Source organism: Staurois parvus, unplaced genomic scaffold, assembly GCF_062004578.1.
Source record: "Staurois parvus isolate SC_StPar_1 unplaced genomic scaffold, SC_StPar_1.0 ptg000818l, whole genome shotgun sequence".
NCBI lineage: Eukaryota > Metazoa > Chordata > Amphibia > Anura > Ranidae > Staurois > Staurois parvus.
The window spans coordinates 10,424,606-10,444,519 of record NW_028318614.1 but is presented as its reverse complement, the minus strand read 5'-3'; the positions used below and the strand labels follow the sequence as shown (position 1 = coordinate 10,444,519).

The 19,914-nt window shown below is 42.3% G+C and overlaps 1 pseudogene across 1 annotated transcript in view; it reads left to right on the top strand.

The window, feature by feature from the left end:
* LOC149444069 (dispanin subfamily A member 2b-like) overlaps positions 1–19,257 on the top strand; it is a 43,652-nt pseudogene extending 24,395 nt beyond the window's left edge. Inside the window, exon 2 of the transcript XR_016306579.1 lies at positions 18,410–19,257. The product of XR_016306579.1 is annotated as a dispanin subfamily A member 2b-like (transcript). The remainder of the gene's footprint in view (positions 1–18,409) is intronic.
* The last annotated feature ends 657 nt before the right edge of the window (positions 19,258–19,914 follow it).

Here is a 19,914-nt window from a genome sequence, read left to right as displayed (position 1 = left end):
TGGCCCTCAGTAAAAATTCTGTGTCCCTCAAGAAACAATTCTGTGTCTGTCCGTGAGTAACAATTCTGTGGCCCTAAGTAACGGTTCTGTGGCCCTAAGTAACAATTCTGTGTCCCTGATTAACGTTTATGTGGCCCTAAGTAACGGTTCTGTGGCCCTCAGTAACAATTCTGTGTCCCTGAGTAACAATTCTGTGTCTGTGCGAGTAACAATTCTGTGGCCCTAAGTAACAGTTCTGTGGCCCTCAGTAACAATTCTGTGTCTGTCCCTGAGTAACAATTCTGTGGCCCTAACTAAAGTTTCTGTGGCCCTAAGTAACAGTTCTGTGGCCCTCAGTAACAGTTCTGTGTCTGTCCCTGAGTAACAATTCTGTGGCCCTAACTAAAGTTTCTGTGGCCCTAAGTAACAATTCTCTGGCACTCAGTAACAATTCTGTCTGTCCCTGAGTAACAATTCTGTGGCCCTAACTAAAGTTTCTGTGGCCCTAAGTAACAGTTCTGTGGCCCTCAGTAACAATTCTGTGTCTGTCCCTGAGTAACAATTCTGTGGCCCTAACTAAAGTTTCTGTGGCCCTAAGTAACAATTCTCTGGCACTCAGTAACAATTCTGTCTGTCCCTGAGTAACAATTCTGTGGCCCTAATAACGTTTCTGTGGCCCTAAGTAACAGTTCTGTGGCCCTCAGTAACAATTCTGTGTCTGTCCCTGAGTAACAATTCTGTGGCCCTAACTAAAGTTTCTGTGGCCCTAAGTAACAATTCTCTGGCACTCAGTAACAATTCTGTCTGTCCCTGAGTAACAATTCTGTGGCCCTAATAACGTTTCTGTGGCCCTAAGTAACAATTCTCTGGCACTCAGTAACAATTCTGTCTGTCCCTGAGTAAGAATTCTGTGGCCCTAACTAGCGTTTCTTTGTCCCTAAGTAACGATTCTGTGGCCCTCATTAACAATTCTGTGTCCCTGAGTAATGGTTCTCTGTCCCTAAGTAACGTTTCTCTGTCCCCAAGTATTGTTTCTGTGGCCCTAACTCTGTCCCTAATACAGAGCGGTCTGCCTCTGTTCAATGACTGCAGGCAAATGAAGAATTCCAAAATGGCCGCTATTTATAGCTCGACCATTACACAGTGCTGGCTGGCTGGCTGCTGATTGGCTGATGCGATCACATGTCATTGAGGAATGCATTATGGGTCAGCGCGCCTTGTCTGCGCGCCTTCCCAGACATCCCCGCTCCGTCGCCGCACATGTCCGCCGCCATTTTCGGAAAAATTTCGATTCGCGCGTCCGAAGTAGGCTATTTTTCGGATTCGGCGCGAAATTTTTCCGATATTCGACTCGAATTCCACTTCGGCTACTTCGATTCGCTCATCTCTATTTAATATCTCTGTTTTACTCGGAATAATTTTTAGGTTAGCCAATTCCCCATATTCCTTCAATGTTTTCATTAAGTTAGGAAGCGTTATCCTGGGGTTGCTGATATAGAACAGTAGGTCATCCGCAAATGCAGCAACCTTATGCTCTATCTTTCCTACATTAATTCCCTTTATATCTATATTTTTCCTGATTGTTAATAACAAGGGTTCCAGTGATAAGACAAACAACAATGGGGACAATGGGCATCCCTGTCTAGTTCCATTTGTCATTAGAAAAGACTCTGATCTCTCTCCATTTACCATTATCATCGCGGATGGCCCTTCATACAGTCTTCCAATCCATCTCCTCATCTTGTTACCCAGTCCCAAGGCCTCTAGCATATCCATCATAAAACTCCAATTAACCCTGTCAAACGCCTTCTCCGCATCTATTGAGAGCAACAGTACTGGGTTTTTTCCCGTTCGACTTTTTTGAATAAGCATCAGGGATCTTAACCCATTATCTTGACCCTCCCTTCCTCTAACAAAACCCACCTGATCCCCATGTATCCAATCTGGCATCAGATCCTTCAACCTATTCGCTAAGACCTTTGCATACAACTTCGTATCTGTTTTCAGCAATGATATCGGTCTATAACTTGAGCACTGGGAGATATCTTTACCTTCCTTATGTATCAAAACCACCTGGGCCTGTAGGGATTCCTGTCTTATCTCCATCTCTCCTCCCAACGCATCCATATATTTCTTTAGTTTAGGTAATAGTAAGTCACTATATTTTTTATAGTATCTCACGGTATACCCATCTGGGCCCGGACTTTTCCCCGATTTAAAGCTTTTTAATGCTATTTTTAGTTCTTCCTGGGAGATTTCAGATTCTAAGGAGTTTAACAAATCTTCGCTTACTTTTGGTAATCCCGCTTTTCTTAGATATTCTCTTCTTTTCTCATTTATCTTTTTGTTCTTATCTGTAGGGTCGTTGGGGGCAATATTGTATAGTTTACTATAGTAATCCTTGAAAACTTTTGCAATTTCTTTAGTTGAGTGGACTAATTCTCCTCTAAAGTTTCTTATTTTATCTATATAATTTCTATTTTTTTTCTTCCTCAGAGTTCTCATCAAATATTTACCCGGTCTATCTCCCCATCTATATCTTTCTCCCGTGATCTTATGAAAAATTCTCGTTTTTTCTTCCTCCAACACTTTCTCTAATTCTTCCCTCTTTTTTTTCATTTTTTCTTCTATTTCTTTCGTTATATTACTTTTATGTAGGAGTTCCAACTCAGCTATTTCCTTTAAAAGCTCACTAATCATTTCTCTCCTTTCCCTTTTTTTCTTAGCTCCAATCGCAATTAGGATTCCTCTGATGTATACTTTATGCGCCTCCCACACTGTAGCCCTTGACACATCTCCCGTTTCATTCTCCTCAAAAAATCTTCCTATCTCCTCCCTGATTTTCCGTTCAGTATCTTTATCCATGAGAAGTGCCTCGTTCAGCCTCCATGTCAGTCCTCCCGCCAACCTCCCTCCCCATCTTAATTTTAATGCAACGGGGGCATGATCCGAGAGGGTCATTACTTCTATCTTAACATTAGACATATCTTCGATGAGACGATGATCTATCAATATATAATCTAATCTGGAGTATGTTTTATGAGTATTAGAATAAAAGGTGTAGTCTCTATTTCTGTTATTTACTATTCTCCAGCTATCCACCAATTGGCTCTCTCTCATCACCTCCTTCAAAATTCTCATTGACTTATTTCCCTCTCTCGGCACTGTAGAAGTTGTGTCTATTTGTGCATCCATACATAGGTTGAAGTCTCCGGCCACTATTAAATATCCCTTAGAGAAATCCATCAATTTCTTCAGAACCCCTTTCAAAAACATCTCTGGTTTCCTGTTAGGACAGTATATATTTGCTAGCGTACACTCAATATCTTGCAATTTGCCTTTCAAAAATAGAAACCTCCCATCCGGATCAGTATTCCTATCTTCTAATTCAAACTTAACATTTTTTGCAAATCCTATAGCCACCCCCTTCGCTCTCTTGATTGGAGAATCTGCATAGTACCAAACCGGGTGGTATCTAGATTTCAACTTAAGATTTTTTTTTAGCTCAAGATGCGTTTCTTGCAAGAATACTACTGAGGCCGCTCTATACTGTAGTTCTCTAAATAACCTAAATCGTTTACTTGGGCAATTCAGCCCATTTACATTGTAAGTTATAAACTGTATTTCCTCCATCCTTTGTTTATTTGTCATCTTTCTATTATACCATCTCTTTTCCTCTTCCATTTCTCTTCTTTTATGGCAGATGTCAGTTTTAAAAAACCCCTCTCCCCCCTCCCCTTCCAATTCCCACCCTCCCTTCCACTTTAAGCCTATTACTTGCCTTCCCCCCTCCTCCTCCCTCCTCCCCACCCATTTTAGGCTTGTAGTTTGCCTATAAATCTGTTGAGGATCTAGACCCTTCATAGATTTTGTACCTTGGGGTTGAGCTCCTCCCATGGACGGCCTCTCCCACCTCCCACCCCCCCAGATGCCCTTTATCTATTTCATAAACTCAAGGTGATTCCACTAAAATGTACTTCCTTCGGGTGAACAGGAATTAGGAAGAAAGAAAAAGAAAAAGGGAGAGGGAAGAGAGAAAAAAAAAAAAAAAAATATATATATATATATATATATATATATATATATATATATATATTTCCTCCTCTATCTTCCCCTCCCAATTAACTGCCAGTCTTCGCTTACTCTGGCCCCACTATCTTCTACCTCCTCCTCCCAACCCGAAATTTCTATAGTTTGCAAATCAAGTCTATTACAAAAGTCTCTTAAATCCTCAGGAAATCTCAAGTAGGCTGTGGCTCCATTCTTCCATCCGATTAGACACTCAGGAATACCCCATCTATAGTGCACATTTTGTTTTTTCATTTGCTCTAACAGGGGTTTCAAAGATCTTCTTCTCCTAAGTGTCTCTGTTGTCAAATCTGCAAATATCTGTACATTTATTTCTCCATATTTAATATTTGATCTTCCCTTAATCTTTCTCCATATCTCTTCTTTATCAAACATCTTTTGGAATTGGACAATTATGTCTCTGGGTTTATTTTCTCCACTTCCATTTCCATGTTGGATCCTTCCAATTCTAAAAACCTCTTCCAGATTCACCTGTTCTGTTTCTGGTCTCTCTCTTATGGAGTTTAAGATTTTACAGATAAAGTCTCTCACTTCCTCTTCCTTCACGGACTCCGGGATACCTTTTACCCTAAAGTTCTTCCTTCTTTCCCTGTTTTCCTGTACTTCCATCCTATACAACAGTCTTTTTTGCTCTTTCTTAATATCTTTTGTCCTTTTTTCTAAACCAGAGATAGATTGGGCGTGATTTTTAATTCTTTCCTCTGTCTCCTCCATCCGCAATAGTAGCTGCCCTAAATCACTCATATGATTGTCAGTTCTTGTTTTATTGTTTTTTCTAGACTTTTGAACATATCTGCCATCTCTTTCTTATTTGGTACCTGTAGTTCACTTTCCAGATTTTTCCTCTCCACATTCTCTAATATTTGTTGGCTATTATGCTTTATTCCCAGGGAAAGTCTCGGGCTAGCTTCCAAGCTCATTTCCAGCTCACTTTTATCACCGATATCTTGAGATCTTTCTGGGGTCACATTACCTTGAGACGTATATTTTTTTATCGTGCCTACTTGGGACCCCTTTAGCCCACTACTTTTAACATTTTTATTCTTCATCTCTTCTGTGGGTTTTATTCAATTAAATACAGGAACCACCTTGGTTTAACAGTTACAGACCAGGTATCTAAGATTCAACACGTGCTTATTTTCCACTTTCCCACTGTGCTCTCCTTTTTCTTGTAGGGCTGTTAGTTACTTTTATACTTAATCTTCCCCAGGGAGTCCACCCCTCTTTGAACATACAGTCACTATATAATTACAACTTGCTAGGTCGTGCTGCTCACACTCACCCTCTAGTCGCTTTTCTTCTGGTGAGGCAGCCACGAGCCACCAGCTGCTATCTTCAGCTTCCCACAGCTCTCTTCAGGGGGACTCCTCTGGATCTTCTTCCTCAGACCCCTACTCCCCTGTGTACAAGCTCAACACACACGGGGAGCGGGTCATCCACCACACGAGGGTCCTCTCCTGAAGGTTTTGCAAGTGGGGAGCGAGGGGGGGGGGAGAGCGAGCCGGCGTCTGCACTCTCACTTCAGATACCGGCCGGCTTTCTCCCCTTCCCAGCAATGCCCCGCGGCTCTCCACGTGTCTTTGTGACTCCCTGCTCTCCCAGCAGCCCTGCACACCAGTCCGGACCTCCTGCAGCAAGCCCCGCTGTCCAGCACACCCTCCTCTCTCCACTCCCGGGCCGCCGGACCCGCTCCAGAGCCGTCACTCGTGGGTAAGTCCCCGGGTCTCTCTTATGCTGGCATCTGGGGTGGTGTAGGTGATTCGGAGAGCACCCGCTCCGTGCTCTCCTACGCCGCCATGACAAGGCTCCTCCCCCTCATCTCCCCGTGCTGGACAGGTTTCGTACTGAAACTCATTGTTCCTCTCCGCTAGCTAATTGTATATTGAAATATAATCTGACTGATTGCTGCCCCTGGATAAATCCTTATACCCAAGAGTACTCTTGTTATTCTGCCACTTATGACTCCCTGTCCCACCTAGATGTCTGTCTGGTGTCTTCTGATCTTCTGCCCAGAGTGATGGAGATCCACAACTTACCTAGGGCGATCTCAGATCACTTTCCCCTACTTATTAAGTTCAGTTTGTTGATCTCTCAAGGGTATACCTTGTGGCATCTGAGCCAGTTGTGGTTAAAGGAGAAATGTTTCCACTTTGCGACTGCCACCAATATTTGTAATTATTGGAATGAGAATAGCATGGGGACGTCTGTAGGTATAGCATGGGATGCCTTTAAAGCCATCCTGTGAGGAACCATCGCTGGGGTGATGAAAAAAGCTCAGGTCCAATAGAAAAAACTCAGAAAAAAAATATCAGAAACAGCGTTTGTTTGAATTTGGTGATTAAAAATAGTAGGATTCTTCCTTACTTGGCCAGAATAGATTCTCCCCCTACGTCTATACCATTTATATATGATGATATTACACATACCCTGAAAACATCCCCAGAGTTGCATATGACCAAGAGGATCTGCAGTTTTATTTGGCTTCTATACAACTCCCATTTCTTTCTAAGGCTGATGCTGCTGAATTAGCTTGACCTATTATGCTAGAAAAAATAGATGCTGCTATTGCCTACTTTACTCATAATAAAACCCTAAGGCTGGATGGTTATCCTATTGAATGGTATAAAACCTATGCGGATTACTTGAACCCTAAACTGGTATCTATGTACTCAGCAGTCTTTGAGGAGGGGATGTTGCCTATTTCATATGAAGCATTAATTGTTCTGATACCAAAGCCGAACAAGGATCACAGGCATTGTGAGTCCTACCGCCCAATATCGCTGATTAATGTTGATTCAAAAATTTTAGCAAAGGTCCTGGCTGGTAGATTAAATGAGGCTATTACTGAGCTGATTCATTCGGATCAGATGGGCTTTATACCGGAACGCTCTACTGCAATTAACCTGTGCTGTTTGTCACTCACCTTCAGGTTTCTCCTACTCAGCCTGACACTAAAGTTGTGTCACTTGACACACATAAGGCTTTCGATTCCATTGAGCGGCTTGGATTTGGTATAAAATGTATGTCCTGGGTCAAACTATTATATGCACAATCAATTTGAGTTAATAGCCATATAACTGATGCCTTTCCTTTGTTTCTTGGCACACGGCAGGGTTTCCCGTTTTCGCCTCTGCTGTTTGCCATCGCTATTGAGTCGTTGGCAGCTCTTATTAGGCAAGACCCTGCCATAACTTATGAATAAAAAACATTTTTATATGCAGATGACATGCTCCTATACATGGCAGACTCTGCAGACTCTTTTACCAATGCGCTGACGGCCATTTCTCGATTTGGCTCCTTTCCTAGATTGTAAGCTCCAAGGAGCAGGGTCCTCCTATCCCTTGTATTGAACTGTATTGTCTCCCGTTATATTGTACAGTGCTGAGCAAACAGTTGGCGCTATATAAATCCTGTATAATTATATAATTTTCTGGTTTTAAAGAGAATTGGAGAAAGTCCAGTATTTTTCCTTGGCTTCCAAGGCTAGTATAGTTCTTCCTGCAACTACTCCTTTACAAATAGTTTCTAAATTTTGTTATCTTGGGATTGAGATCCAATTACCATTAAACAGATACCTTGAAAATAATAATGTTTATCCCTTAGTTCTTAGGTTGAAAGATTGCTAGCATACCTGGACTACATTGCCTTTAACTCTATTGGGCAGAATAAACTTATTTAAAATAATTTTTGTACCTCGGTTTCTTTATGTGTTCTGGAATGCACCTATTTATCTACCAAAGAAGAGTTTGTGGACATTAATGCCCTTTTGACATCTTTTCTGTGAGGTTCGCACCCCCCCCCCCTATGATTTATCTAAAAACCTTACAATTTCCAGTACAAAGAGGTGGTTTGGCATTGTTCAATTTACAGTGCTGTTGTTTGGCTGCTCAGCTGACTCACATTCATTGGTGGTTTCTCCCTGATTCAAATAAAGCCTGGGTCACATTTCAGGCTGCCCTTATGCAATCGTACGAAGCATTGATCAATCTGCATTATAGGAAGGGCCCGTATCCTTCTATGGGGCAACTGTACTGAAGCTCTCTTATAAAAGTTGTCATATTTGTAAATGGATCTCCTCTCTCTCAGTCCCTGAATGCCACTTTATGGTTCAACAAGAGTCTGTCAGAGTTTGCTAAGCTTCCTGATGTGCAGTGTTGGGCCCACGTAGGGCTCATGTATGCCCATCAGTTATTTGTTGCTGGGACATTTAAATATTTTCCTGTAGTTAGGGCTGAACTGGGCGTTTACTATGTACAGCTACGACATGCAGTGGCGGCTCAGTTTGGCCCGCGTGATATTCATCTTGAGCCCTCGGGACTGGAATTATTGTTATTTGAGCATGATCATGCCAAGTTGGTCTCTAAGTACTGTTCCAGGTTAATATCCACGCATACTTCCTGTGTAGACAGGATCAAAACTCAATGTCAGTCTGATATACCAACATTACAGGATGAATGAAAAAGATGATCATGAGGTAATTCTAATAGATGCCAACATCCCTAAAATATAGTTGTATCAAAAGAAAACCCCAATGATTGGGACTTTAAAGGCATCAGTAAATGGGTAAAAAATATCAATCTTTTTTAAACATCAATTTGTTTAAAATGTCAACCATAAAAATATTATATGGACGGTTACTTTTAAAGTAAGTACAACATAACCATACAAGGACATATCAACATTACAGAGTTCATGAACAACATCCGACGTCAGATGTTGTTCATGATACACCTTTGGATGCTGATATTGTACTTACTTTCAAAGTAACCGTCCATATAATATTTTTATGGATGACATTTTAAATAAATTGATGTTTAATAAAGATTGATATTTTTACCCATTTACTGATGCCTTTAAAGTCCCAACCATTGGGGTTTTCTTTTGATACAACATTACAGGATGAGACATGGCCTGAAGTGCTGGGCAACCAGCTCTCTGGGGTTATAGCAGCAGGGGATAAGGTGATTCAACTAAAATATATACATAGAATTTACTACACTCCACTTAGAATGTATGCCATGGGTAGATTGGACTTTCCAGACTGCTATCGTTGTCGTGTTACTACTGGAGACTTTTTTCATATGATCTGGGATTGCCCAGGGGTGAGGTGATTTTAGTCTAGTCACTTTGTTTATGGAGGAAAAGTTGGCCTTGCCTTGTATATATACCCCAGCTCGTTGTCTCCTTAGAGACCTTGAGGAGGAGGACCTTAATGTCTCTCAAAAAACCTTATTTAGATTCCTTTACTTTTTATGCAAAAAAGGCTATTGTCTTATGGTGGAAAAAAGTCACCCCCCCAACTCTGCATATCTGGATTGATTTGGTAAATAGTGCCTTACCTATGTGTAAGCTGAGTTACTCTGCGAGAGGGTGTCCAAAAAATAAATCTTGACAAAATTTGGTCATCCTGGACCTCTGCAGTCTTTGGTGAGATAGAACTTTAATGTCCATTGAACCTCCTTGGGATGTGTTTTATACCCTGTTGCTTTGGTGATCTTGTATGAGATTTATGGTTTTGTGCCTTACCTTTCTGTATATTGTTTTTGTACCATATGTGCCTATATTGGAAACTCACCAGCTGTGATGTTAGAGTTGTACTTCTGATGGGCTATATTTGTGATGTTTATATGAAACTGTGAACGTTTGTTTTCTTTTTCTTTGTACTTCTAGCCTGTCAGTATGTACCCTGACTGGTTTTCCTTTTTTGTTTTGCTAGTTAAAATCAATAAAAGCACCTGTAAGGTGTCCGCAGCAGCTCTGTCACTTTGTTAGCACTTTTGATTGGGATTATTTACATTTTGTCACAAGTATCTGCAGAGGCAATTTCTTTTTCAATTTTCACGAGTCGCCACAGTATTAATGTGAGCACATTAGATCTAAATAATATTTTTTTTTGAGACACTAGTGGCAACACAGGAGTATTTCTATTGCATACATCTAGGTATATTAACATGATTTCAAAATAAAGTTTCCTAGGCATTGTTCCATCAGCTCTTGGAAAGTACTGGAGACATTGGCCAGCCCAAAAGGCATACAATTACGTTTGTACAGTCCCAGGGGTGTTCCCAAGGCCATCTTGTCGGACCGGTGCTGCAGCTGGAGAGGAGGTTAGGAGAAACCTGGTTTCTCTATGTTTTCTTAGCCAATGGAGGCAGTGCTCCGGTTGGCTATGCTGCATCCAGGTGACCCCAGCAACCATGTTGGGTCAGCAGAACCTTTTTAGGTGCCTGCCCCCAGGCTCTGGCATGCTTTTTGGCCAGTGGACAGAGGAAGGAAAGAGCATCCATCTGTCAGGGAAAGTGACAAGAGGCAGGGAAAGGTTTTAGATGGGTAGGGACAGGCTAGGGACATGCCACCCTGCATCGGAAGCCTCCCCCTTTGGGTTCAGACAGGCCAGGCCGCATTTTGTCTTTGGAGACAGACACTGTTGATGCATCTTACCAGCTCTATACTACAAGGTGCACAGAACTGTGAGTGTTCCCTAGCATGACACTCTCCGGCTGGGTAGTTTGTGTATGTGAGGGAACGCCTGGCACCCAGCTTATGCCTTCCATCAGAGAACCGCTTCTTCGCCACTGGGACACAGGACCAAGGTATTATAGCCAGGCATTGCACCCAAGACTAGACGACACTAGCTTGTTGCAAACTGGAACTATTTTATTGAACAGAAATACAGTTTTTATGCACTCCAGAAATAGGGGCAGTGCCCCCACATGAACAATAAAACAAATATTACATCCCACACCGATTAGATAATGAGGTGAAGCTGACATCAGTCTAATCTCATTATGTAGGAGCCTCCAAGAGGATTTGCCAACAGACCCACAATAGGTGACTCAATTAACAATGAGAATGCACACCTAGGAGACACACAATGGGAGAAGATAGTAAACATATAACACCTTAATATACACATTACAACAAGATTTCTCACATCAGGTCATTTTGCTAATTACATCAACATCTTCTTAGAGTCTCTGAGTCTGGGAAAGAGGGGATTGAAGCAGTCAATGCTAGTTTTGGCACAAAGACCCCAAATCTGTATGTTGGTCCTCCAGTTCTCAGAGTGTGTGTTTTGGGGAGATGTGGACTTGAATCCCAAATAAACTACTCCAAAGGTCCCCCCCAGGCACACATTAAAGAATAGAACCCCCTCAGATGCCAGGGCCATGGTCAGTGGGCAAGAGGCTAGCCTGCAGTCCCCTCCAAAAGCCTCTGTCCTGGTTGGGTTTGTCACAGTGTACTTGAGCCATTTCAGCAATACAAGCCTTGTTATTTACAACTGGATTTTGCAGGATTTCTGCCGCTGCACCACACTGCACCTACTCATACTTGGTGGCTTTTGGCAAGATATGTACCTTCTTGCAGCAGGTGCAGAAGAAGGAATAGGCTCTATCATGGCTCTGCTAGGATTGGCTCTGGCCCTAGTACCTAAGTTCAATGGCTCAAAAATTCCCCTGGCTGAGTGGGAAGAGAGACTAGGGAGTGCTGTGCGTCTGTACCAGGTCCTGGCCCAGCTGATTATGGAGCTGGCTATTAATGCCTTAGAGGATGAAGCCCTAGAGGTGATGGCCCTGTCAGAAGAGGAATGGGCCACACTGGAACAGATTGTGTCACATCTAGAAGGCTTGTTCAAAGAAAAGGTACCAGACCTGGAGCTGAGACAGAGATTCTGTGTCCGAAAGCAACGGGAGGACGAAGATCTTGCAACATTTGGAGACAGAAGCTGTCAGTGCATCTTACCTGCTCTATTCTGCAAGCTGCACAGAACTGGGAGAGTTGCCCACTGGGTAGTTTGTATACTTGAACTGTTCCATCAATACAAGCCTTGTTATTCACAACTGGAGAACCATAAGAGATTCTTCTACCCTGGTCAATGGGTAGGCATCCTGATGGGTGCAGGCATTAAGTTTATGATAGTCTGCATGGAAACACAAACTTCTGTCTTTTTCCAAACTAAAGCAATACATGAGGCCCAGGGGCTACAGCTCTCACCCACAATCCCACTCTGCTGCATATTACTAATTAAATCCTCAACCTCTTGACACAAATGAGTGGGTATGTGCTGGTACCACTCATGCATTGGCGCTGCAGCCCCAGTTTGGTTGGGGTGATCCAGAACCTCTGTACATTTGTAGTCCTGAGGACTTGCTACAGATACCAAAATATGCTTTTCCAGCAGCTGATGTATCATGCGCTAAGACAGTAGAAATTCCAGGAAGGAAAGAGCCAGCTGGTCAAGTAGTTGTTGGTACTCAGTATCCATGGGAGACATGGAAGCAGCGACTCAACGTCAGGTTGGAAGGCACTGCATAGATATCAGCCAGTATGATCCAGCTGGGCAGAACAGGTGTGGCTCCCAGATTATTCAACTGAACCAGCACTTTGGAGAGAGTTCGGGCCACCAGCCAGTTACATCCCTGCAGGGCTCAACCATAACAGAGGACCCTTGTAACTTCTTATGGGCCCCTACAGGCAACGGCCAGATGTCTTTGTAGTGGAGCTAACCTTAACTTTTGCTTTGGCAGTATACAAACTATTCCCATTCTCGCTGGTTGCTACTTTGCTTTCTCCTTATGGCTGCTCACAGGCATGGATTAAGTTTTGCCAGACTACCCAATGCTTGCAACTCCGCTGGGAGCCAAAGGATCTTTCTAATTTGGTTAAGAGCTGGGAAAGGTTCAGATCCTTGAGGATGTTGATTCCAAAGACCATGGGTATCACAGAAACTACCAGGCTGTGGATTTCCACAATTCCAACCTGCTCCAGCGTCTGGACAAAGACATGCACTGTCATCCAGGTAACCCTTTCCACCATGATGGGTAAGTTGTTGGCAGTCTTTAAGTTCAGCCATGGTGGGTCTAGCTGGTCCCGGGTGTCAAAGCGCTTTGCATAACAGTCATATTCCATGGTGATAACTTCATATCCTGTATCGACTGGTTGTCCATTTTTTAGTGCTGTAACCACCAGACTTGGAGAGACCATGTAATTGCAGGTAGGTTGTCATGCTGCCCTGGGGCACTTAGTTTAATAGCTTGCAAGGAATACCCCTGTTTTCGGTGTGGCTGCTGTTCCTGGCAAAAGCACCCACACTGCCAACACCTTTGGTATTCATTGCGGTCTCTTCATAAGAGGTTTCTCCCCGAGAGCACTGAGCTAATTCCTGCTTGAAAGAAGTCATCTCTTGCTGTAGAGAGGCCATATTCTGTGTCAACTCATGTACCTCTACATGTAAGAAGGAAAGAGGTGACAGTGCCAGCAGCTCTCTAAGGAACATCGGATCACTTTTTGGTCACTGCCACAGTAGCTTCTGCGTCTTCCTGTTCTTGGGCCACTACCATGACTATGACATCATTAAAGGTGAGAGACGGTTGTGCTTTCACCCGTTCTTGTAGGGTCTGATATACTAGGCCCATGCTCACCCCGCCAATGAACTTGCCCCATAATAGTTTGTCCAGAGCATATATATCAGCCCATATTTTTCCTACCATTTCCATAGCTTCTGTGAGGCCACAGTGATTTAAACTCTCACCCTCCTGCTGTTTGCATATGTAGAACCTAAGTTCAAAAAGTAGCTCAGAGATTAGCTTGGTGGGTGATTGATAGAGGCGCAACGCACTCTCTATCAACTCTTCCCAGTCCCATTAGTGAGATGTTAAAGCCATTGCACTTTGGTACTAGTGCTAGGGCAACTGCTAAGGATGCCCTGGTGGGCATTAGACCCTAGTCTGTGCAACCAGTTGTGCTAGGCATATCCTGCTGACTATGCCAGAATATGGTCAGGTCCAGGAATTGGGTAAAGAGGAGGAATGACTCCTGTTCTTGAACTGTAGGGTTTTAAGTAAACAGTCAACAGAATGACAGTAATCTGCAATCACTTGCACTAGTATAATGGCTTTTGTAACTGGCACACTTGTTTGTAACTGGTAACCGTTGCAAACAATATAATATCCACAAACACAGCGCCACTGGCAACACGGTTGAGAAGCAAGTGTTTTTGCTCTTAGAGATGTTGGTGATAACTTGACAGTGTCCAGCAACATTGAAGTACATAGGTATAGGTTATGTCACCAGGGCAGAATTTGCATAGGGGGTGACTGACAGACAGGGTAGTGATGCAAGTCCTAATATACTGCACTATGGATGAGACTAGTAGTACATTGACACAGGAGGTATTAAGAGTATGGAGTAGAATGCACAATCAAATGGATTGGAAGAAAAGGGAAGAGCTAAATGGACCGGGGTAAATTGTTAAGGGGTTTGGGTAAGGGGGGGGGTGTAGTGGGGAGGTGGGATTGCAAAATTTAAGGGAATATTTGTATTTTGGATGTAAATGATACTTTGCTGTGTTTTTGTAACGGGAAAAAATAGTTTAATAAAATAATTAAATGTAAAAAAAATACTGCACTGAAGATGGGAGGATGATGAAGCAGGAACACTTCCCTAGGGCTAACTCTCTGTCCCTTACCAGCATGGCTCCCTTTACTACTTTAGCCAATTGTAAAATGTGCACCATCCCCAGCAGGGCACTGCTATTTACTAACACCGCCCATGCTATATATGGCTTCCAAAGTCATTCAGAGCTGCTGTATCCAATCGGACCACAGCTCCCCTGATGACACCTACAGAGGCCAAAGAGGAACAACATGCCTGTTAGTCTCCACTTCCCCGTGCACAGCAAAACAGCATCAGTGCCACATACAACATGGAAGACATACTACACCTGCTTACACACTGTGCTGTTGAATTGAGGCAGGAGGAGTTCTCTGTTCCCGAAGACATTTCTTTGCTGGATTCTACTACTAAGAAGCTTCCTGGTTGTGGTGTGCTGACAGTCACTTATGTCAATACACCTCAGTTCAAGCAGCTTGCAGCCCAGTGTCACCAGCTCTAGTCTACCCACTGTTTACCCCCTCCAGGCACAGAGCTCTGAACCACCTTACCTCCCACCAAAGAACTTCCCAATTGCCCATTTCCCCCTCAACCTATTTCATTACCATGCACCTATTACCCCCCAAATCACAATACCTGATATCTCAACCCCCTCTCCCCTGGGAACCCCCCTTTCTTTCCCATCTGTGCCATGGGAGCTGGATGACCTTGTATGTGCACAGATACAAAAATCTGAAAGAAATGTTAACTCTTCCCCAATCTAACCAAAACTAAAAACTAACTAAAACTGGTCTGGAGTTAAGTTTTTCATTTGGACAATAAGTGAACATTGATACTCTAATATGTTTTTTCTTTGAAGAGAACTTTTACTGTGCAGTTGTACTCGAAAAAAGATAAGCCAAATACTAACAACTAGTCACCAGTGTTGCCTGTAGGCTCCCGCAGGTGATCTTTTCCTCATTACTGTGTGAAGGCGGTCAGCTTGGTAGAGGAGCTGCCACCCAGATGACTGGTGGGGCAATATGTAAGAATCAGCAGGAGTGGTTTAGTAAGCACAGATCCATAGAATGAATAAGGCAGAAACAGGGAGATCCTTGCATCTTATGTCCTCAGATACAGCTTTATTTCCAGAAAGAGCAGTGAGCAGTACAAGAGCAACATCATCAAATCTCACTCTAAATCTTGTGAGGCTTGAAGTCAGAGCCAGGAGTGCCTTAGATGATCTCACGTTGCAGATATGAGGACATGGTACAGGAGTGCCTGGGAACAGGAAGCATGCTCTATTTTTCATCAGGAATTCAAGATAAAGTAAGATCTTTTTAGGGTACTGCTTAGGCAGAATGGTCAGTAATAGATATTTCCTATAAGGTAGCAAATGTTCACTTTTTGAGTTCATGCGCACTTTAATAGACCCACTTTTGCTTTATTGGAATATGTCCACAATAGTTCTGGAATGCAGATTGTTATTGTCTTGTAAACACATACTTTTGAGCAAACACAACCCATTGTATCTTGTTAAGCAGCAAATGGAACCTTCAGGGCAGCAACGAAGATTAAACTTGGCAAAGTCTTTAAGCAGTTCACTGTTTTTTGTATTGAAATTTCCAATGTTTGTATTAAACTTCAACTTTTAGTGATTCAATGCAGCCTGTAATGTGGGAATCTGCAAGCCTGATTTAGGAGGCAAACAGCCAAGGGAAGCAAAACTAAACATTTGTCTGGAAATAATACAAACCACCATTTGCATTTTCCATTTCTTAATGTTTTATGTATGCTTTGTACCTAGGCAAAAATCTGAACTGGAGTTTCTGCTATAAGTCCACATCATAGGTCTTTATGTCAGGACCAAATACTGTAACTATTCTCATTTCCTATTACGCAATAGATAGCTTTTTCTGCTCTCTTCCTGCGCATGCTGTGTTCCAGAGAAGTACAAACACATGACTCATATACATAGTTAGGACGAAACTGGGCTTGTACGCTGGTTTCTAGTAAAACCAGAGCAGGTCCAAGTGATATATTATTCTGGAAGCAATTATCAAAAGCAATTGTTAGATGTGTATTCAAAATTAAAGCCTAAGGCTGGCCATACATGATACAATTTTCTGGTACAATTTTCCTTTAGATTTACCAAAGCCATATACAGTAATATGAAGTCAAACTTTAGCACTTTGTATGCAGACAGGCAGGCCCTTGCACTACATAGCTGAAGGTAAATCTAAAGGAAATTTAATGACAAAATTCTGTAATGTATGGGCAACGTATTGTGTTACTAAACCCAAGACCCTGCATTCACTATATCCAGTCTTCCACGTTGCACAGAACATGGAAATGCAATTATTTTAGTAAATATATACTGCTAAATACCTTTTCTCATCAGCAGTATATGTATAGTAGTCTTGGGGCTTCTCTGTCCAATCGAGCACTGGTTAATCTTGTAGGAGTAGTTTTCATTCTCCTCTGACTGTGCTATGAGGCTGCATAACCCCTGACCCTGTCTGGACAGTGCTGATTGGCCCTGCTGATAACATGCAACCTCCCCAAAAAACTCTCTAGCAATACACACCAAACAGAGCATGTGCAGCTTTGCCACTGCTGCTGTAACTCCATCCTTGGCAGATGGATTGGGGACAGCAAAAGAAGGGGAGGGTCAGAGAAGACAGGACCAAACTGCCTTTTTACACAGTGCAGAGGATTAACCCCTTAGGGTCCACAGTGAGTATAACAAGCATGCTTTACTGCATATACAGACTGATTTTACTGTTGGGTTTAGTAACACTTTAAGTTTTGCTAAAATAAATAAATAAATCAACACAAGGGATGTTACTTGCATTCGGTGAGATGTGTCCCTTGTGCTGCTGTGTCCTCATTAAGCAGATATCTTCCCCCTTTGATACCCCCACTTCCCCCGCTGGTGTAATCCACCAGTGCAGCAGGTAGTGCACCGTGAAACATGCTCTATGAATGGAGGATAAGCAAATGATTGAAAGGTCCATCCCCTCCATTCATAGATTGTGTGTCATTCATGTCATTCAAGTAGAAAGTAACATTGCTTTAGCACATGTATGAAATGTCACCCAATAATCAATTTATACATTAGTCCATTCCCTTTTATATTTAATGTTTTGGAATGGTCAGTGCCGGGACAAGGGGAAAAAAAGAAGGTGAACAATTCTTCTGGCAGTTGTGGCTGCAATCTTTCTTGGTCTACCTGACCTTGGCTTGGTATCAAGAGGTCCTTGAATTTTCTACTTCTTAGTGGAAGTGATGACTGGCATATTCAAGGCTTTGGACATCTTTTTATGTCCTTTTCCATCTTTTTAAAGTTCCATTACCTTGCTACGCAGGACTTTTGACAGTTCTTTTCTGATCCCCATGACTCAGTATCTACCCTAGTCAGTGCTTCCATGTAAGAGCTAAAAAACTCATTCACTATTTATACACTGACACTAATTGCAATTTAAAAAGCCACGGATGTGGGACATTAACCTCTAATTGGCATTTTAACCCGTGTGTGTCACCTTGTGTGTCTGTACCAAGGCCAAACATTCCAGGGTATGTAAACTTTTGATCATGGCCATTTGGGTGATTTCGGTTATCATTATGATTTAAAAAGGAGCCAAACAACTATTTGATAATAAATGGCTTCATATGATCATCATCTTTCAATAAAAGAGCATTTTTTGGCATGATCAGTCATATTTTCAATATCAATGCCAAAATTTCACAATTTCTGCCAGGGTATGCAAACTTTTGAGCACAACTGTATGTAGATAAATGCAGTTCATTATTTTCACCCTGGGCACTGGATGACCTTGTCCTGAGCATGATAAAAGAACTCTGTAACCTATTATCTTTCTTTTCTTATATAGTATAAAGTGGTCCTTTGTTTGTATGTGAAACAGATTTAAACTTCCAAATTCTAATGATGTCTTTTTCTGTCTCACAGTCTCGGGACAGGAAGCATCAAGGAGATACGCATGGAGCACAAAGCTACGGAACCACAGCCCGTTCATTAAACATCGCTGCCCTTGTCCTGAGCGTCCTGTTTTTTGCCATTGTAATATTTCTTTACATTCTTCCGTCAATTTGAAATATTACATGATGGCATAAACCAAAGATATGGATAATGAATTTATTAAGGAAGAAAGCAATGATTAGAAATTTTCAGCCTCTTCTCACCTCTTATTCTGGCAGTCTTTGAATATCACACAACACATAGGGGTATATTTCACACGTGGGTACGATCAGTGGCCATCAGGTCCTTATCAGATCTTTAACTATACAGTTATAAACCCCGGCTGCATTCTGTTCATCAAACCAAGTCACAATAAGTGCACATCTACATTACCCATTCTACTATTTTTCTCTGTCTTTTAAGTGTAAACCATTTTTTTTCTAGTAGAGTAGGGAATGGTTTGCCATTTGCTTATTGGCCAGCACAGTGGCTAAATGGCTAGCACTTCTGCCTGGCAGTAATAGGGTCATTGGTTCGAATCCCAACCACAGCACCTCCTGCCTAGAGTTTGTATGTTCTGTCTGTGTGGGTTTCCTCTGGGTACTCCCTGTGTCTATGTGGGTTTCCTCCCACACTCCAAAGACATGCTGGTAGGTGAATTGGATCCTGTCTAAATTGGCCCTAGTATATGTATGTATGAATGTAAGTTAGGGACCTTAGATTGTATGCCCCTTGAGGGTTAGGGACTGATGTGAATGTATGATATATATGTAAAGTGCTGTGTAAATTGACGGCGCTATATAATTACCTGAAATAAATTGTTATGCTGATAGCCAAAACAGTCAATCCTTCCTTCCTCTTCTCCATGGAAAGCTTAAAATGACCTGCTCTGCTGATTTTCAGGTTTAAAAGCAGTAGTCAGCTACTTCCTCTATCCCTGGATGTGAAGGACCTGCCTCCTGTATTCCTCTGGACTAAATGACGCCCTTCATCAACCTGGACTGCACCTATGAGGGCTTTTCTGAGAGCGGAGTCCTGTGTGTGATCATACATAAATAAAAAGACACCCCCACCATGACTACCTATGTGAGCGAATGCTCCTCTAAAACTTTGCTGAAGCAGTGCATTCAGGTAGATATAGTCCAGGAGCAGTGCATATGCTTCATTATTGTGTCACGTGCATGTGCCACTCTGCTCCTCTACCAGTCCAGACAGATTATGAGGAGGCAGGTCATGCGACTGCTATTCCAGAGTAAATAAAAAGAAATATTTATAGTCAATAGTATTTTTAGGAGGTATTTTTAAGGACGGTGTCCCAATGAGGAGATTTTCCTTCACTTCCATATCCTGGAGACACAACAGGAAGTGAAGGGAAATTTCTACAAACTGAAAGGAAATCTCCTCTTTAACATTCACCACTGAAATAGGATAGAAAGAGGAAGGGATATAATACACAAAGTGCCAACATCCCTAACAAATAGGGGGGGAAAGTCCTC